Source organism: Sus scrofa, chromosome 13, assembly GCF_000003025.6.
Source record: "Sus scrofa isolate TJ Tabasco breed Duroc chromosome 13, Sscrofa11.1, whole genome shotgun sequence".
Classification (NCBI taxonomy): domain Eukaryota; kingdom Metazoa; phylum Chordata; class Mammalia; order Artiodactyla; family Suidae; genus Sus; species Sus scrofa.
The window spans coordinates 98,009,240-98,028,665 of NC_010455.5; the positions used below are offsets into that span (position 1 = coordinate 98,009,240).

Sequence of the window (19,426 nt, forward strand, 5' to 3'; positions counted from 1 at the left end):
CTTGGTCAAACTGAAAAGTTTTATTACCTTTTTTTCAGTATCATTTAAATGGACTCATGCAGTATGTAGCCTTTTGTATACTGGCTTTTTTCACTTAGCGTAATGTTTTTGAGGTACATTTAGGCTGTTCATGTGTCAGTTTGTTCCTTTATATTGCAAAACAGTATTTTGTTTTACGGCTGTACCACAAATTATTATCTACTTAGCAGTTGAAGAGTCTGAGAATATATTCTTTTGTTCTGTTCTGTAGAAGAGTTTGTATAATTTCAGTGTTATTTCTAAAGCAAATTCACAAGCGAAACCACTTATCTTTCGTGGATTTAATTTCTTAAATAGTTATAGGACCAATCCGATTTCTCTTTCTTTTTGTGTCAGTTTCGGTAAGTTAAATTATTCTTTCTGGGAATTTATTCATTTCCTCTAAATCTTCAACTTTTTTGACAAAAAATTTAAAATATATCAGTATTTGCTATGCATATTATTAATTATGTAGTGATAATCCTTTTCCCATCCTAATATCAGTTGTTTCTGCTTTCTATCTTTTTTCTTAATCTTGTTAGGAATTTATCAATTTTATTAGTTTTTACAACCAACTGACCTTTGGCTTTGTTGATTCTTTGTATTGTATGTGTATTTATTTCCATTAATTTTTATTATTCTTCTAATTCTTAATTTTATCAATTAAATTTATTTAGGTTTACTATCCTTTTCATTTTCTGTCTGGATTTCCAATTTTATACGTACAAAATAATTTTGATTGAAATTATATTAAACTTATAGATCAATTTGGGGAGTATTGACATGAACATGGTTTGATTTCTTTTATTAGCCTTTTTTAGTTTTTAAAAAAATTTTTTGGAGTATAGTTGACTTAAAATGCTGTGTTACTTTCAGGTGTACATCTAAGTGAATTAATTATGCATATATCTATTTCTTTTCAGATTTTTTATCCATATAGGTTATTAAAAAGTATTGAGTAAATTTTCCTGTGCTATTCAGTAGATCCCTGCTATTTATCTGTTTTTTATATATAGTGTATATATGTTAATTCTAACCTCCTAATTTATCTCTCCCCCTAACATTTGCACTTTGCTAGCCAAATTTTTTTCACTTAGTGCAATGCTTTTGAGATACAATTAGGCTGTTCATGTATCAGTTTGTTACTTTATACAAAATAGTATTGTATTTTATGGCTGTACCACAAATTTGGTTTCAAAACATGAGTCCCTTTCTGCTTTGTAAATAAGTTCTTTTGTATCATTTTTATTAGATTCCACATATTAGTGATCTCATGTAATATATGTCTTTCTCTGTCTTATTTCACTTGGTATGGTAACCTCTAGATCCATCCATGTTGCTGTAAATGGAATTATTTCATTCTTTTTTATGGATAATATTCCATTGTGTATATGTGCCACATCATCTCTATCCATTCCTTTGTCATTGGACATTTAGGTTTCTTCCATGTCTTGGCTATTGTAAATAGTGCTTCAGTGAACATGTGGGTGCATATATCTTTTCAAATTATGGTTTTCTTCAAATATATGCCCAGGAATGGGATCGCTGGATCGTGTGATAGTTCTACATTTAATTTTTGACAAAACCTCCATACTATTCTCCGTAGTGGTGTATGAATTAACATACCTACCTGCAGTATAGGATGGTTCCCTTTTCTCCACACCCTCTCTGGCATTTATTGTTTGTATACATTTTAATGATGGCCATTCTAATTGGTATGAGGTAGTCATCGTAGTTTTTATTTGCATAATTAGTGATGTTGATCATCTTTTCATGTTCTTTTTGACCATCTGTCTGTCTTTGGAGAAATGTCCGTTTAGATCTGGCCATTTCTTTTTCTTTTTCTCTTATTAGGACTGCACCCACAGCATATGGAGGTTCCCAGGCTAGGGGTCCTATTGGAGCTGTAGCCACTGGCCTTTGCCATAGCCATGCCAGATCTGAGCTGTGTCTGTGACCTACATCAGAGTTCACAGCAACACTGGATCCTTAACCTACTGAGCAAGGCCAGGGATTGAACCCGCATCCTCATGGATGCTGGTCAGGTTTGTTAACTGCTGAGCCTCAACGGGAATTCTGATCTGACCATTTCTTAATTGGGTGCTTTTTTTTTTTTTTTGATACAAAGCTTTATGAGGTGTTTGTGTATTTTGATTAATTCCTTGTTGGTCACTTCACTCGCAAAGGTTTTTTTTTTTTTTCCCATTCTGTGGGTTGTTTTTTCATTTTGTTTATACTTCCTTTGCTATTATGCAAAAGCTTTTACATTTTATTAGGTCCCATTTGTTTATTTTTGTTTTTATTTTAATTACTCTAGGGGGTGGATCAAAAAAGACATCACTTCAATTTATGTCAAAGAATGATATGTCTATGTTTTCCTCTAAGAATTTTATAGTATCTACTTTTATATTTAGGTCTTTAATCCATTTTGAGTTTATTATTGTGTGTGATGTTAGAGAGTGTTCTAATTTCATTCTTTTACATGTAGCTGTCCAGTTTTCCCAGCACCACTTATTGATGAGACTGTATTTTCTCCATTGTATATTCTTGCCTTCTTTGTCTTAGATTAGTTGACCACAGGTGCATGGGTTTAACCTCTGGGCTTTCTATCCTGTTCTACTGATCTGTATTTCTGTTTTTGTGCCAGTACTATACTGTTTTCATGACTGTAGCTTTGTAGTGTGTCTAAATCAGGGAGGCTGACTCCTCTAGATATGTTTTTCTTTCTTAAGATTCCTTTGGCTATTTGGGGTCTTTGTGTGTCCATACAGATTTAATATTTTTTTTGTTCTAGTTCTATGAAAAATGCCATTGGTTACTGAATAGGGATTGTACTGTATCTGTAGATTGCCTTGGACAGTATAGTAATTTCAGCAATACTGATTCTTCCATTCAAAGAGCATGGTATATCTTTCCATCTGTTAGTGTCATCTTTGATTTCTTTCACCAGTTTGTTACAGTTTTCGGAGTACAGGTTTTTGCCTCTTTAGATATGTTTATGCTAGGTATTTTATTCATTTTGATGCAATGGTAAATGGGATTATTCCCTTAATTTCCCTTTCTGACCTTTTGTTGTTAGTGTATAGGAATGCAAGAAATTCCTGTCTATTAATTTTGTATCCTGAAACTTTCCAAATTCATTGATGAGCTCTAGTAGTTTTCTGATAGCATATTTAGGATTTTCTGTGTATAATATGTCATCTGCAAACAGTGACAGTTTTACTTCTTCTTTTGGATTTGTTAGACTTTTCTTCCCCTCCTCATTGTTTTCTTCTCTTATTATTTGATAACCATCTTTAGTGTTGTATTTGGATTGCTTTTATTTTTTTATAGGTTTTTCTATTGTAATTTTTTGGTTTTGATATAACCTTCCATACACATACACACATACACACACAATTGTTTTATGTGGCTGGTGTCTTAATTTCAGATGAATTTTCCATATTCTGTATTCATCTTCTCTTAACCATGATTACTGGTTTTGATATCATATTTGTCTGTGGGTGATTTCCAACATTTATTTTATCTTTGTCTTTATTGGTCATCTTTCCCATTTGTAGTTTTCTTGTTTCTAGTTGTGGCCTTTTCTTCTCAATCTAGAGAGTTCCTTTAGCATTTCTTGTTAAATGATTTGGTGGTGTTGAATTGTTTTAGCCTTTAATTGTCTGTAAAGCTTTTGATTTCTGTCAAGTCTGAATGAGAGCCTTGCTGGGTAGAGTATTCTTGGTTGTAGGTTTTCCCCTTTCATCACGTTAAATATGTCATGCCACTCCCCTCTGGCTTGCAGAGTTTCAATTGAAAAATCAGCTGATAACCTTAAGGGGATTCCTTTGTATGTTATTTGTTGCTTTTAATATTTTTTCTTTGTATTTAATTTTTGTCAGTTTGATTAATACTGTGCCTTGGCATCTCCTTGGGTTTATCTGTATGAGATTCTCTGCACTTCTTTGAGTTGAATGAATGTTTACTTTCCCATATCAGGGGAATTTTCAGTTTTAATCTCTGCAGATATTTTCTTTGGCCCTTTCTCTCTCTCTTCTGCTTCTGGGTCCCCAGTGATGAGAATACTGGTACATTTAATGTCCCAGAGGTCTCTTAGACTGTCCTCATTTCATTTCATTCTTTTTTTTTTTTTTATTCTTTTTTGTGGCAGTGATTTCCAGCACTCTGCCTTCCAACTCACTTACTCATTCTTCTGCCTCAGTTATTCTGTTATTGATTCTTTCTTGTGTGTTTTTCATTTCACTTTTAGCATACAGATTCTGTGCATGTTTTGCTAAATATGCTTTTTTTAAATATAGTAAAATATACTTATAATTAAAAACCTAACCTAGGAGTTCCCATTGTGGCATAGCAGAAACAAATCTGACTAGGAACCATGAAGTTGCGGGTTCAATCCCTTGCCTCACTCAGTGGGTTAAGGATCCAGTGATGCTGTGGTGTAGGTTGCAGATGCAGCTTGGATGTGATGTTGCTGTGGCTGTGACTGTGATAGGCAGCTGTAGCTCCGATTAGACCCCTACCCTGGGAGCTTCCATATGCTGTGGGTACGGCCCTAAAAAGAAAAAACAAACAAACAAAAACAACAACTTAACCTATACTTGGATAACCTATACTTATAACCTAAGCATAAAATTGAAGTATAGTGTGTGTTTGTGTGTGTTCACGCACATGGACTGTTACTTACTTTGTATACCGTAACACTGCTAAATGTACTTATTAGTTCTAGGAGTTATTTTGGTGAATTCCTTATGACTCTGTATATACCTTATGTTGTTATAGGGACAGTTTTATTTCTTCTTTTACAAATTGTATACTTTTAATTTATTTTTATTGCCTTATTGCCCTAACTAGGACTTCTATTTCTATCTTCAATAACTATAAGAAGCAAGGACATTTAGGGGGGACATTAAATTTTCTGTGAAGAAAGGTGTTAGCTGTAAATTTTTTGTTGATGTCCACCATCATGTTGCACAAGTTTCCATCTGTTCTTACTTTGCTAGGGGTAATGGTGAGTTTTGTCAAATAACTTCACCATCAATTGACACAATCATGTAGTTTTGTTTTCTTTTTTAGATTGTTAATACGATAGATTGCACTGATTTACTCTTGAATATTGAACCAGCTTTGCATCACTAAGATAAATCTAATGGTTTTGGTGTTTTTTATTTCATTTGTTTTGTTTTAATATTCCTGGATTCAATTTGCTGATATTCTTAGAAGAGTTTTATATCTGTATTCCTAAGGAATTTTTTTTCTCTTTGGTTTTATTATTCAGATAGTACTTGCCTCATAATACAATGAAGAATATTCCCTCTAATTCTGGAAGAGATTATGTAGAAATGATATTTTTTAAATGTTAGGTAGAATTCCCCAATAAAGCCACTTGCATTTGAAGCTTTCTTTTTTGGAAAGTTTAATAGTGTGTTCCATTTCTTTAATAAATATTTTTTAAAAATAAGCATTCCAATAATCATGTTGGATGAAGTCTTTTAGATTTTGCTATCAAGGAATTGGTTTATTTCACCTAGGTTGTTACATTTATATACATAAAGTTGCTTTTAATATTCACTTAATATCCTTTTAATATTTGTGTGAGCTGAAGTGATAACTCCTTTTCATATTCTGATTTTCATAGTTAATATTGCTGAAGTTTTCCTTAGAGATTTTTTATTTTATTCCATCTATTTGTCTTTGTTCAGTGTCATTTATTTTTGTTCTTTTTTTTTTTTTTATTTTCCCACTGTACAGCAAGGGGGTCAGGTTATCCTTACATGTATACATTACAATTACATTTTTCCCCCCACCCTTTCTTCTGTTGCAATATGAGTATCTAGACAAAATTCTCAATGCTATTCAGCAGGATCTCCTTGTAAATCTATTCTAAGTTGTGTCTGATAAGGCCAAGCTCCCGATCCCTCCCACTCCCTCCCCCTCCCATCAGGCAGCCACAAGTCTCTTCTCCAAGTCCATGATTTTCTTTTCTAAGGAGGTGTTCACTTATAACTGGAATCTAATATCCAGCACAAATGAACATCTCCTTATTTTTGTTCTTTATTTGAATTATTTTGCACCTGCTTATATAGTTTTTTGAGGTGAGTTTTGATTATTGATTTGAGAACTTCTTTCTAATATACACATTTGATAATATATATTTCTTTCTAGACACTACTTTTGCTGCATCTCAAAAATTCTCATATGTTGTATTTTTATGTCTTCTCAATTCTAAATATTTTATTTTCTTTGTGACTTCCTCTTTAATCTAGGTATTATTTATATGTGAGATGTATAATTTCCAAGTGTTCAGAGATTTCTCTGTATCCTTCTGTTGTTGATTTCTAGTCTTAGTCAATTATGATCAGAGAACATACTTTGTATGATTTTTTTCATAAATTAGTTAAGGTTTATTTTATTAATCAGGATATAGCCTATCTTTGTGAGTGTTCCATGTCTATTTTGCTTTTATGGCCCTTACATTGTGTAAATGGCAGTTAGATACAGTTAATCGATGGTGTTACTCTGTTCTATCTCCTTGCTTATTTCCATCTACTAGTTATATTGATTCCTGAGAGAGAAGTGCTGAAGTCTTCAACCATAATTCTGGATTTGTCTGTTTTTCCTTTCAGTTTTTGCATTGTGTATTTTTGAATCCTTTTGTCCTTTTTTTTTTTTTTTATTTTCCCACTGTACAGCAAGGGGGTCAGATTATCCTTACATGTATACATTACAATTACATTTTTTCCCCCACCCTTGTAAATGTATATACACATTTAGGATTATTATGTCTTTTTAGTGATTTTATTCTTCATTATATAGTGCCCTCTTTGTCCCTGGTTGTCTCATTGCTACACAATACATGCTGTCTGATTTTATTATAGCTACTACATACAGATAACTTTTGATCAGTGTTTGCATGGTATATCGTTTCCATTTTTTAAATTTTTAGCATGCCTATATTGTTGTATTTGGAATGAGTTTATTACATATAGATGGATTTTAAAAATCCATTTTGATAATAACTCTCTTTTAATTGGCGTGTTTAACTTACTAAGATTAGTTATTTTATAGTCTATGACTCCATTTTACGTAGTCCCAATGGGTTTATTTCTGTTGCCTTTATGGGCAATCTGGGATAATAATGTGGTTTCAGCAATTGAATTGCTAATTCTTAGATGCCATCAAATAAACTATAAATAGTTTAAAATAATTTCCCAACCATTGTAGTTATTTTAGAGAAAGAATTGATCTGGGTACACTTAGTTTGCTATTACTAGTCTCTGAATATCCATCCTATTTTATTACTTTCTGTATACCTCAAGGTCAGCAGGTAAATTTGTTATCCTTCTTAGTATCCATTCTCCCTTCCAAATCATTTTTCTTCTACCTTTTATTTTATTTTTAAAAATATATTTATGTATTTATTCATTCATTTATTTTATTAATGTATAGTTGATTAATAATGCTGCCAGTGTACAGCAAAGTGATTAAAATATATATATCTATATATACACACTTTCTCCATTATAGGTTATTACAAGATATTTGTAGTTCCCTTTGCTGTAAAGTGGGTCCTTATTGTTTATGTATTTTATGTAGTGTTTATCTTTTAATCCCAAATTCCCAATTTATCCCTCACCCTCTTTCCCCACTGGTAACCATAGGTTTGCTTTCTGTGTCCGTTCCACCCTTTATTTTAGGTAGAGTAAATTAAAATATTTTTCTCTGAGGTGTGTGTCATTTATCATGAAAGTTTCTTTTGCTGCCATATCTTTTCTAGACATTACTCCTTTTTAACTGAGGAGTAGCACCTGGCTCACAAACTTCTTAGGCTTGAACTTGTTATCCAGGGCTTTGGTAGGTCAAAACTGTTCTGAAACTTTATTTATTTATTTTTAGGCTTCACCTGTGGTATGCAGAGGTTCCTGGCTAAAGACTGAACCTGAGACACTACAGTGACAACAAGCCACAGTACTATCAACATTAAATTCTTAACTGCTAGGCCACCAGGAACTCCCTGTTCCTTTTTTTTTTTTTTTTTTTTTTTAACAAATATAAACGTTTTTCTTTTTAAAAATTTTTTAAATGAGATTTATTTTTTTCCGTTATATTGGGTTTAAAATATTCTGTCAATTTTCTACTGTACAGCAAGGTGACCCAGTCACACATACACATATACATTCTTTTTCCTCACATTATCATGCTCCATCATAAGTGACCAGTTACAGTTCCCAGTGCTTTACAGCAGGATCTCATTGTTTATCCATTCCAAAGGCAATAGTTTGCATCTATTAACCCCAAATTCCCAGTCCATCCCATTCCCTCCCCCTCTCCCTAGGCAACCCCAAGTCTGTTCTCCAAGTCCATGATTTTTCTTTCTGTGGAAAGGTTCATTTCTGCCGTATATTATATTCCAGATATAAGTGATATCATATGGTATTTGTCTTTCTCTTTCTGACTTACTTCACTTAGTATGAGAGTCTCTAGTTCCATCCATTTGCTGCAAATGGCATTATGTCAGTCTTTTTTGTGGCTGAGTAGTAGTCTATTGTGTATATATACCACATCTTCTTAATCGAATCATCTGTTGACGGACATTTAGGTTGTTTCCATGTCTTGGCTATTGTGAATAGTGCTGTAATGAACATGCATGTGCATGTGTCTTTTTCAAGGAAAGTTTTCTCCAGATATATGCCCAGGAGTGGGATTGCTGGGTCATATGATAGATCTATATATAATTTTCTAAGGTACCTCCATACTGTTTTCCATAATGGTTGTGCCAATTTACATTCCTACCAACAGTGCAGGAGGGTTCCCTTTTCTCTATACCCTCTCCAGCATTTGTTATTTGTGGACTTATGATGGCCATTCTGATTGATGTGAGGTGGTACCTCATAGTAGTTTTGATTTGCATTTCTCTAATAATCAGTGATGTTGAGCATTTTTTCATGTGCTTGTTGGCCATCTGTATACATATTTCTTGGAAAAATGTCTATTCAGGTCTTTTGCTGATTTTTCCATTGGGTTGTTGGCTTTTTTTTGTTGAGTTGTTTAAGTTGCTTGTATATTTTAGAGATTAAGCCCTTGTCAGTGACATCATTTGAAACTATTTTCTTCCATTCTGTTAAGTTGTCTTTGTGTGTGTGTGTGTGTGTGTGTGTGTGTGTGTGACTGTAGGTGTCTGGGTTTATTTTTGGGTTCTCTATTCTGTTCCATGTGTGTGTGTGTGTGTGGTTTCCTTTGCTGTGCAAAAGATTGTCAGTTTGATTAGGTCCCATTGGTTTATTTTTGCTTTTATATCTGTTGCCTTGGGAGACTGACCTGAGAAAACATCTGTAAGGTTGATGTCAGAGACTGTTTTGCCTATATTCTTTTCTAGGAGTTTGATGGCGTCTTGTCTTTTTTTTTTTTTAATTTTTTTTATTTTATTTTCCCACTGTATAGCAAGGGGGTCAGGTTATCCTTACATGTATACATTACAATTACAGTTTTTCCCCCACCATTTCTTCTGTTGCAACATGAGTATCTAGACATAGTTCTCAATGCTATTCAGCGGGATCTCCTTGTAAATCTATTCTAGGTTGTGTCTGATAAGGCCAAGCTCCCGATCCCTCCCACTCCCTCCCCCTCCCATCAGGCAACCACAAGTCTCTTCTCCAAGTCCATGATTTTCTCTTCTGAGGAGATGTTCATTTGTGCTGGATATTAGACTCCAGTTATAAGTGATATCATATGGTATTTGTCTTTGTCTTTCTGGCTCATTTCACTCAGGATGAGATTCTCTAGTTCCATCCATGTTGCTGCAAATGGCATGATGTCATCCTTTTTTATGGCTGAGTAGTATTCCATTGTGTATATATACCACATCTTCCGAATCCAATCATCTGTCGATGGACATTTGGATTGTTTCCATGTCCTGGCTATTGTGAATAGTGCTGCAATGAACATGCGGGTGCATGTGTCTCTTTTAAGTAGAGCTTTGTCCGGATAGATGCCCAAGAGTGGGATTGCAGGGTCATATGGAAGTTCTATGTGTAGATTTCTAAGGTATCTCCAAACTGTTCTCCATAGTGGCTGTACCCATTTACATTCCCGCCAGCAGTGCAGGAGGGTTCCCTTTTCTCCACAGCCCCTCCAGCACTTGTTATTTGTGGATTTATTAATGATGGCCATTCTGACTGGTGTGAGGTGGTATCTCATGGTGGTTTTGATTTGCATTTCTCTTATAATCAGTGATGTTGAGCATTTTTTCATGTGTTTGTTGTTGTCTTAAGTTTAAAATTTTAAGACATTTTGAGTTTATTTTTGTGCATGGTGTGAGGGTGTGTTCCAATTTCATTGATTTACATGCGGCTGTCCAGTTTTCCCAGGATCATTACTGAAGAGACTGTCTTTTTCCCATTTTATATTCTTACTTCCTTTGTTGAAGATTAATTGACTGTAGGTGTCTGGGTTTATTTTTGGATTCTCTATTCTGTTCCATTGGTCTGTATATCTGTTTTGATACCAGTACCACACTGTCTTGATGACTGTGGCTTTGTAATATTGCCTGAAGTCTGGGAGAATTATGTCTCCTGCTTGGTTTTTGTTTCTGAGGATTGCTTTTGCAATTCTGGGTCTTTTGTGGTTCCATATAAATTTTTGGATTGTTTGTTCTAGTTCTGTGAAAAATGTCCTGGGTAATGTGATAGGGATTGCATTGAATGTGTAGATTGCTTTGGGTAGTATGGCCATTTTTACCATATTAACTTTTCCAACCCAGGAGTGTGGCATATCTTTCCATTTCTTTGAATCCTCTTTAATTTCCTTGATTAATGTTTTATAGTTCTTAGCATATAAGTCTTTCACCTCCTTGGTCATGTTCATTCCTGGTATTTGATTTTTCGGGTGCAATTTCAAAAGTTATTTTATTTTTGTATTCCTTTTCCAAATTTCATTGTTAGTGTACAGAAATGCAACTGATTTCTGAAAGTTAATCTTAAATCCTGCTACTTCAATGAATTTGTTGTAGTTGACTCCTTTGTGGTTTTCTATATATAGTATCATGTCATTTGCATACAGTGACATTTTTGCTTCTTCTCTTCTAGTTCAGATACCTTTTATTTCTTTTTGTGTCTGATTGCTGTGGCTAGTACTTCCAATACTATGTTGAATAAAAGCGGTGAGAGTGGACATCCTTGTCTTGTTCCAGATTTTAGTGGGAAGGCTTTCAGCTTTTCTGCATTGAGTATTATATTGGCCGTGGGTTTGTCATAAATGACTTTGATTATGTTAAGGTATGTTCCCTCTATACCCACTTTGGTAAGAGTTTTTATCATGAATGGATGTTGGACTTTGTCAAATGCCTTTTCTGCATCTATTGAGATGATCATGTGATTTTTTTACTTTTCTTTTGTTGATGTGGTGTATGATGTTGATTGATTTGTGTATGTTGATCTATGCTTGTGAACCTGTGATGAATCCCCCTTCATTGTGGTGTGTGATCTTCTTTATATTTTGTTGTATGTGGTTGGCTAAAATTTTGTTGAGAATTTTTGCGTCTGTATTCATCAAAGATATTGGCTTGTAATTTTCTTTTTTTGGTAGTATCTTTGGTTTTGGTGCTAGGGTGAAGGTGGCATCATAGACTGTCTTTGGTAGTGTTCCTTTTTCAACATTTTGGAAAAGTTTAAGGAGAATGGGTATAAGTTCTTCTTTGTAGTTTGGTCGAATTTGCCTTTGAAGCCATCTGGTCCTGGACTTTTATTTGTAGGGAGTGTTTTTATTACATGTTTGATTTCATTTCTAGAGATTGGTCTGTTCATTTGCTCTATTTATTCTCGATTCACTTTTGGCTGCCAGTCTCTAGAACGTTGTCTATTTCTTCTAGGTTGTCAAATTAGTTAACATATAATTGTTCATAGTATTCTCATTTTGTATTTTTGAAGTATCCATTTTGATTTCTCCTTTTTCTTTTATTATTTGTTAATTTGGATTTTTTCTCTCCTCTTCTTGATGAGTCTTGCCAGAGGTTTGTTGATTTTGTTTACCTTTTCAAAGAACCAGCTCTTGGTTTTATCAATTTTTCTATTGTTTTTTGAATCTCTGTTTTATTGACTTTCTTTCTGATTTTTATGATTTCCTTCCTTCTGACTTCAGGTTTTGTTTGTTCTTTTTTTCTAATTCATTTTGGTGATGGGTTAAGATGTCAATTTGAGATTTTTCTTCTTTTTTGAGGGAAGTCTGTTTTGCTATGAATTTTCCTCTGAGCAGTGCTTTTACAGCATCACATAGATAGTGAATTGTTGTTTTTTCATTATCCTTTGTCTCGAGGTACTTTTTTTTTTTTTTGGTCTTTCTGTCTTTTCTAGGGCTGCACCTGCAGCATATGGAGGTTCCCAGGCTAGGGGTCGAATTGGAGCAGTAGCCACTGGCCTACACCAGAGCCACAGCAACATGGGATCCGAACTCTGTCTGCAACCTACACCACAGCTTATGACAACGCCAGATCCTTAACCTACTGATCGAGGCCGGGGCTCAAACCCGCAACCTCATGGTTCCTAGTCAAATTCATTAACCACTGAGCCATGATGGGAACTCCTTAAGGTATTTTTTAATTTCCTTCTTAATTTCCTCTTTGACTCATTTGCTTTTTATTAGCATGTGTTTTAGTCCTATGTAGTTAGTTTTTTTCCTATTTTTCGTCCTGTGATTGGTTTCTAATTTCATGCCATTGTAGTCAGAGGTGATACTTGAAATAATTTCTGTAGTCTTAAATTTGTTGAGGTTAAGTTTGTACCCCAGTATGTGATTGATCCTTGAAAATGTTCCATGTGCACTTGAGAAGAATGTATATTCTGATTTCTTTGGATGCAATAAATGTCGTTTAAGTCTTAACTTTTCTATTGTGTACTTTAGGATCTCTTTTGCCTTATTGATTTTCAGTCTAGAGTTCCTGTCCAATGATGTGAGTGGGGTGTTAAAGTCTCCTACTCTTATTGCATTCCCATCAATTTCTCCTTTTATGTCTGTTAGTTTTCGCTGTAGGTATGTGGGTGCTCCTGTATTACGAACATATAATTTTTCAAATGCAACATCCTCTTCTTGACTGGATCCTTTAACCATTAAGTAGTGTCCTTCTTTGTCTTTATTTATGGACTTCATTTTAAAGTCTGTTTTGTCTGATATGAAATTTGCTACTCCTGCTTTCCTGTCTTGTCCATTGGTATGAAATATCTTTTCCCATCATCTCACTTTCAGTCTATATGTGTCCTTTGCCCTAAGGTGAATCTCTTGTAGACATCATATTGCAGGTGTTGTTTTCTTAATCCAGTCTGCTATTCTGTATTTCAATTGGAGCATTCAGTCCATTGGCATTTTAGGTAATTATTGATAAATATATATTTATCGCCATTTTAAACCTTGTTTTCCAATTAATTCTATGTTTCTCCTAGTTCCTTTCTTTTTTTTTGGTTGGATAATTTTTTTTCTTTATTCTATGTTTGTGTGCTCTTCCTTTTAGATTTCATGAATGTTTTGTTTGGTTTTGATGTGTGGTTGCCCTGTTTTTGAAGTGTGTTATCGCCTTGCTATATCAGCTTTCTTGAGCCTGATAGTCATATAGGCTCAAACACATTATTAACAAAAAAAGAGTCTAGATTTTCTTACTTTTCTTCCCCACATTCTATGATTTTGATGTCCTTTTTATAACATCTTCATGTTTGTCCTTTTCCTGTTCCTTGAGTTTATCATTGCTTTTACAGTAGATTCCCCTCCCCCCCACTTTTAGATCTGTATGCTGACTTATTTAAGTGATTGTTTTCCAGTTGTGGTTTCCTCCATCGTGTTTCTTCTTTATTTTTTTATTTAGAGAAGCCCTTTCATTATTTCTTTTAGAATCAGTTTAATATTGCTCTACTCTTTTAAGCTTTTGTTGGAGAAATTCTTTATTCCCCCTCTTCTTTTAAATGATATTCTTGCTGGATAGACTATTCTAGGCTGAAATTTTTTCCCTTTCAGAACTTTGAATTTACCTTGCCATTCTCTTCTGGCCTGTAATATTTCTGTAGAGAAATCAGCTGATAGCCTTATGGGGGTTCCCTTATAATTAATGCTTTATTTTTCTCTTGCTGCCTTTAGAATCCTCTCTTTAACTTTTGACATTTTTATTGTAATATGTCTTGGTGTAGGCCTATTTGGGTTCAACTTTTGGGGAGCCCTCTGTGCTTCCTGCATCTTGATATCAGTTTCCTTTACAATTGGAAAGTTTTCAGGCATAGTTTCTTCAAATATATTTTCAATCCTCGTTTCTTCTTCTTTTCCTTCTGGAATTCCTATTATGCATAGATTGGCCCACTTTATATTATCCCATAGATCTCTTATATTGCTGTCATGTTTTTTCATTTGGTTTTCTGTCTGCTGTCCTGATTGGGTGATTTCCATTCTATCGTCCAAGTCACTAATTCATTCCTTTGCAGTATTCATTCTCCTCTTTAGTTCCATCAGTTCTGTTTGTGTCTCTGCTAATGAATTTTCCAATTTTTCTGTTCCTCCTTGTATTTTTTAGTTCCTTTCTAAGGTAATCTGTATTGCTGTTCATATCCGCTCTTAAATCCTTGATATTCAGCCTTAATTCCTTCGGTATTTTCACTATCTCTCTTTTGAACTCAGTGTCTGTCAGAGGTCTCTTTCATTGTGTGCTGCTTCAGGTGAATTCTCCTGTTCTTTTAACTGGGAATCCTTCCTGAGTTTCTTCGTCGGGCTTATGTTTTTTTTGTTTTGTTTTTTTTCTTCTGTGAGTTTAGGAAAGGCAAACTGTAGTCTTGGAGGGCTACTTCTATGCAAGAGTACCCCTTTGCATTTTGTGGGGGGTTACTACTTATTTTCGATGTTGAAATTTGGGTATTTGCTGTCTCTTTCTTAAGTGTGAGCAGGCTGTTGTCACCAGGTGCTGAGTGTGTTTCCAGGGAGAAGGAGGCAAGTTAGGGCTAGTAGTCAATGCCTGGTTGCTGGACTCTTAGCAGCAAGGATCAGCAGGAAGGTGATGCAGGCTACTCCTAGTTGCAGGTCCCTGGGAAGTGATGATTAGCCTTAGGCATATTTTCAGGGTGCCCAGAGCATTTGGCAGTGGCAGCGGCAGGGTGTGTGTGTTCCCAGGGGAGTGAGAGCAACAATAGGTAATGTTCTATCACAATGTCCTCCTCTGAGATGACTGTGGCTGCAGGTGGAGCAGGCCACAGGCTCCCAATGGTGTCAGGCCATGCCTCCCTGTGGCCTCCGAGAGGACCACTGCAGTCCGTTCCTGCTGCCTGTGGATTATGCAAGAGGAACCATGTTGCACTTAGCCTACTGCTGCCGTTAACCCACACAAGAGGTGCCCAACCACCTATACCCCTCACAAGAAGCACCTGGGCTCCCATAGCCCTTGCAAGTTGCTTCTCTGAGACCCGTAGCCTGCTCCAGAGTTGCCCCACCCTCTGAGAGCTCACACGAGTGTAGGGAGTTTCCTGTGGTGGTCACCCCTTCTCCTCTCAGTCTCCCCAAAAATGGTGCCTTGCTACTTCTGTGGGTCCAGACCTCCTTCTGGATTCCCTCTGCCATGGTGTCCCACTCCCCAGCCCCTAGCACTCTGCTTTCCCACCCATGGCGCACTGCTCCTTAGTCCTTCAGTCTTTCCCCACATAACCAACCATTGTCCTTTCCCTGGAACTGACCTCTGGATCCTGAGTCTCCCCTGCCCAAGCATCTCAGGCTGTGGTGTATGGGGCAATCGTGCTGGTGATCTGTGTGGATCTCACTCAATTTTGCCCTCCTTAGTCCAGCTGCTGCGCTTTTCTTGGTGATTTTGAGGTCCCTCAATCTCAGCTGATCTCCCTGTTGGTTAGTTGGCTTCCCAGGATATGTGATCCTTTTCTCTTTCACAGCTCCCTCTCAGAAATGCTAGTTCCGTCCTGATTCCTTTTCTCTCTCTCTCTCTTTTTTTTTCTTTCTTTCTTTCTTTTGTTCTACTCAGTCATGTGAAGTGTTTCTTGGCCCCTTTGGAGGTTTAAGTTCTTCTTCTGGTGTTCAGTAGATGTTCTTTTCAATTCTTTTTACATGTACATGTGGGTTTTTTTTTTGATGTGCTTATGGGAGAAAGAAGAGCATGACATCTTTCTCCTCTGCCATCTTATCCTCCCCCCAAACTCCATGTTCTTGAACTTTAGATACATAATGTACGACTCTTTAGATATGTCTAGAGGCATTTCTCATGGGATTCCACTTCTGATGAGTCTAAGCAACAACTTTCAGATCATTCATCTCAAAGATAACTCCATTTACTGGAGTTCCCTTTGTGACCCAGTGGTTAACAAACCTGACTAGAATGGTGAGGATTTGGGTTCAATCCCTGGCCTTGCTCAGTAGGTTAAGGATCTGGCTTGCCGTGAGCTGTGGTGTAGGTTGCAGATGTGGCTCGGATCCCGCGTTGCTATGGCTGTGGTTTAGGTTGGCAGCTGTAGCTCTGATTCAACCTCTAGCTTGGGTACCTCCACATGCTGTGGGTGTGACCCTAAAAAGTTAAAAAAAATAAAGAACTATGTATTTGCTAAGTATACAGTTTTCCTTGGCCCTTTGGAAATATTATTATCGTTACCACATTTTCTTAACCCAGATTTAGAATATGAAGTCAGACAAGCTTGTATGTACCTACAGGGTTACTAGATTAGAAGTTAGTAATGAGTACTGCATCCTTTTCCCTGGAAAAAAATCCATGGAATGTTACCAGGGTGCGTATAGTAGACATAGCATTAGACTAGTATGTGTAGGTTCTAGACCTGGATCTTTTCAGCAAAGTTTTGTGTGACTTAACTTCCTTGATATGGTATCTCTACCTTTTCCACCTGCAAGAACTTTGGTGATTGAATGTGGCATAGGTATAACAACCTAACAGATGTCCTTCCTTCCTTCTATCACTTGTTTATCAAATATTTATTTAGTACTTATTGTGCCAGGCACTGAGAGGCACAGGTCTTGGAGATCCTGTGGTGGACAGTTATATTGCCTGACTCTTTGCAGTTTATATTCCACTTGGGGAAAATAGCACTTATAAATCACATAAATAAATACATAATTTCAGCAATTATAAATGTCAAGGATAAGAGAAACCTTATGTTAAATGGCATATATTTATTGGAAAGGGAGGAATTGACTTAAACCAATCAGACAAACTTTGCTGAAATAAGGATGAATAGAAATTATTGCCGGATTGAAGTAGAACGTTAAAGTCAGGGAAACTTCATCAACAAAAGTCCCTAGATGGAAGGGAGACTGATATGAACAGAGGCTGGAAGATGGTCAGAGTAGCTCAAATGGAAAGGGGCAGGAGCACAGTGTGAGATGGGGCCAGAGAAGCAGATAGGGGCTAGACTCTGCAGGGCCTTATAAACCTGGTTAAGGATTTTGGCCTCTATCTTAAGAGTACCAGGATACCTCTGAAGTGTTAATCTGATGGATAGTGTGATCAGATTAGTGTTTTGAAAAGATCACTCCAGCTGCAGTATGGAAAACAGATTGCAGAAGATAAGAGTAGATGCAAAGAAACCAGATAAGTAGCACAGTAGACTAGGAGAGATAAAATAGTACTTGGACCAGGGATTTGGTGTCAGAGATAGAGAAGTTGATGACTTTGAGACATTTATATATTTAATGATGATTTTATTTGGTAATAGTGATGAAGTTATTAAGGATAATGAGTAGTTTTCCAGTTTTCTTTGTGAAATTATGGTGTTACTTATTTACTTTCCAAGGATTATATTGAATGAGACCACAGTATGAGGGAGCAGATCATAAGTTTGCTTTGGATATATTGTGTTTGAAAAAATATTTGAGAGGAGAGATAAAGTAGGCAAGAGGATATGTAGGTGAATAACTCAGGAGAATTCTAGCCTGGATTATTGGGAATTCAATTCTTTTAATCTCTTTAGGTATTTTACCTGAAATTTGAAAACTATAGTGACCTATGAAAGGGAGGTTGTAGTGACCAACCCACTATTTCCCATGTGGTAAGATTAAATCATGATGACCGCTGAATCTGACCCAAAGACCATAACAGAGATGAATGCATTGTGCTGTGGATCACTTTGGATTCTGTTAAAATGTGTCCTGTACTATTAGAGTTACTGGATATTGCAAAAATGGATGGGCTTTGATCTCAAAAAACTTCTGTCTAGTTTGGAAGTTAGACTTGTAAATATATGATAACAATACAGTGTGAGTGCTATGACAGAGCGATCCCCACTATGCTGGGGTGGCACATCAGAAGGACACTTAGCCCAAAACGAGCCCAGTGAAGAATGATTTTCTGGTGATGTTGATACCTAAGTCATCCAGAAGAACATGGGAGAGAAAGTAAAAGAGGAGGAAAAGAACAAAGGGATTGAGACAGAAGGGATTATAGTGTGATTGGGAAACCATTTTTATTCCCCCCTTTTTGGATGAAATTACCATTTTATTTTCAGGCAGAAAGTGCAGAAGATGCTTTCTGGAAGGAAGAGGGTGACATTGAGTTTTGTTGGTTCTTTTATCTTTTGATTTTGTTTCTTTCTCTCCCTTTCTCTTCCTCCCCTCTTCCTCCCTTCTTAATAGGTAATATATAGTTTAAAATTGCACATTATATAAAGGTATACATACAGTAAATAGTTTCTCTTCCATATTAACCCCCATCCACTAGTTCCTTCCCCCTTCTTCTCCCTACCCCCGGCCCCCCAAAAACCCAGGTTATTACCTTAATTTTAAGAAAATTAAGGTAATTTAATTAATTTATTACTTTAATTTTTAAGAAAAATTATAAGCAAATACAAACATACATTTTAAAATTTATTTTTCCTTTTGGGATCTTCAGTTCAACCTTGCTTAAAAAAAATGTGAGAGAAGCAGCATTAAGGAGAATGGATTAAAGACCCAGAGACCATTGAGGAGTGATAGTAAAAAATGCTGAGAGAGTAGTGACAAAGCCTCAGGGTAGTGGCATGGAGAAAGAAAGAACATTATTATTCAATTGAATGTTGATGTTACTTCAGACTTGGGTTCCAAAACTAACAAGTTATTTAATACTAAATAGTGTGGAGACACTAAGGGTGGAGTTTGGATGAGTTGTGTGAATGAATGACGGGTGGAAGGAAGAGTGTAAACCAGTGGGGTTTATTCATGAAATGGGGAAGGGAAGCTAGGTTAGGACAGTGGTTAATGGCTCATACCTGATTGTAGATCCGATTTTAAATCTGTTTCTTCCATTTACTAGCTATATGCTCTTAGGCAAGTCAGTCTCTTTAAGCCTTAGTTTCTTCATCTGTAAAATGGTTATGATAAACATAACTACTCCCTAGATTTGTTTTTAGGATTAGAGGAGATAATAGATAAGAAAGGTTTTGTATCCACAGCTCACCCAGAAAGG

General features: G+C 35.9%; 1 protein-coding gene across 1 annotated transcript in view; it reads left to right on the forward strand.

The window, feature by feature from the left end:
• Window positions 1-19,426, forward strand: part of RSRC1 (arginine and serine rich coiled-coil 1) — a 444,294-nt gene that overhangs the window by 115,425 nt on the left and 309,443 nt on the right. The gene's annotated exons all lie outside the window — the stretch shown is intronic.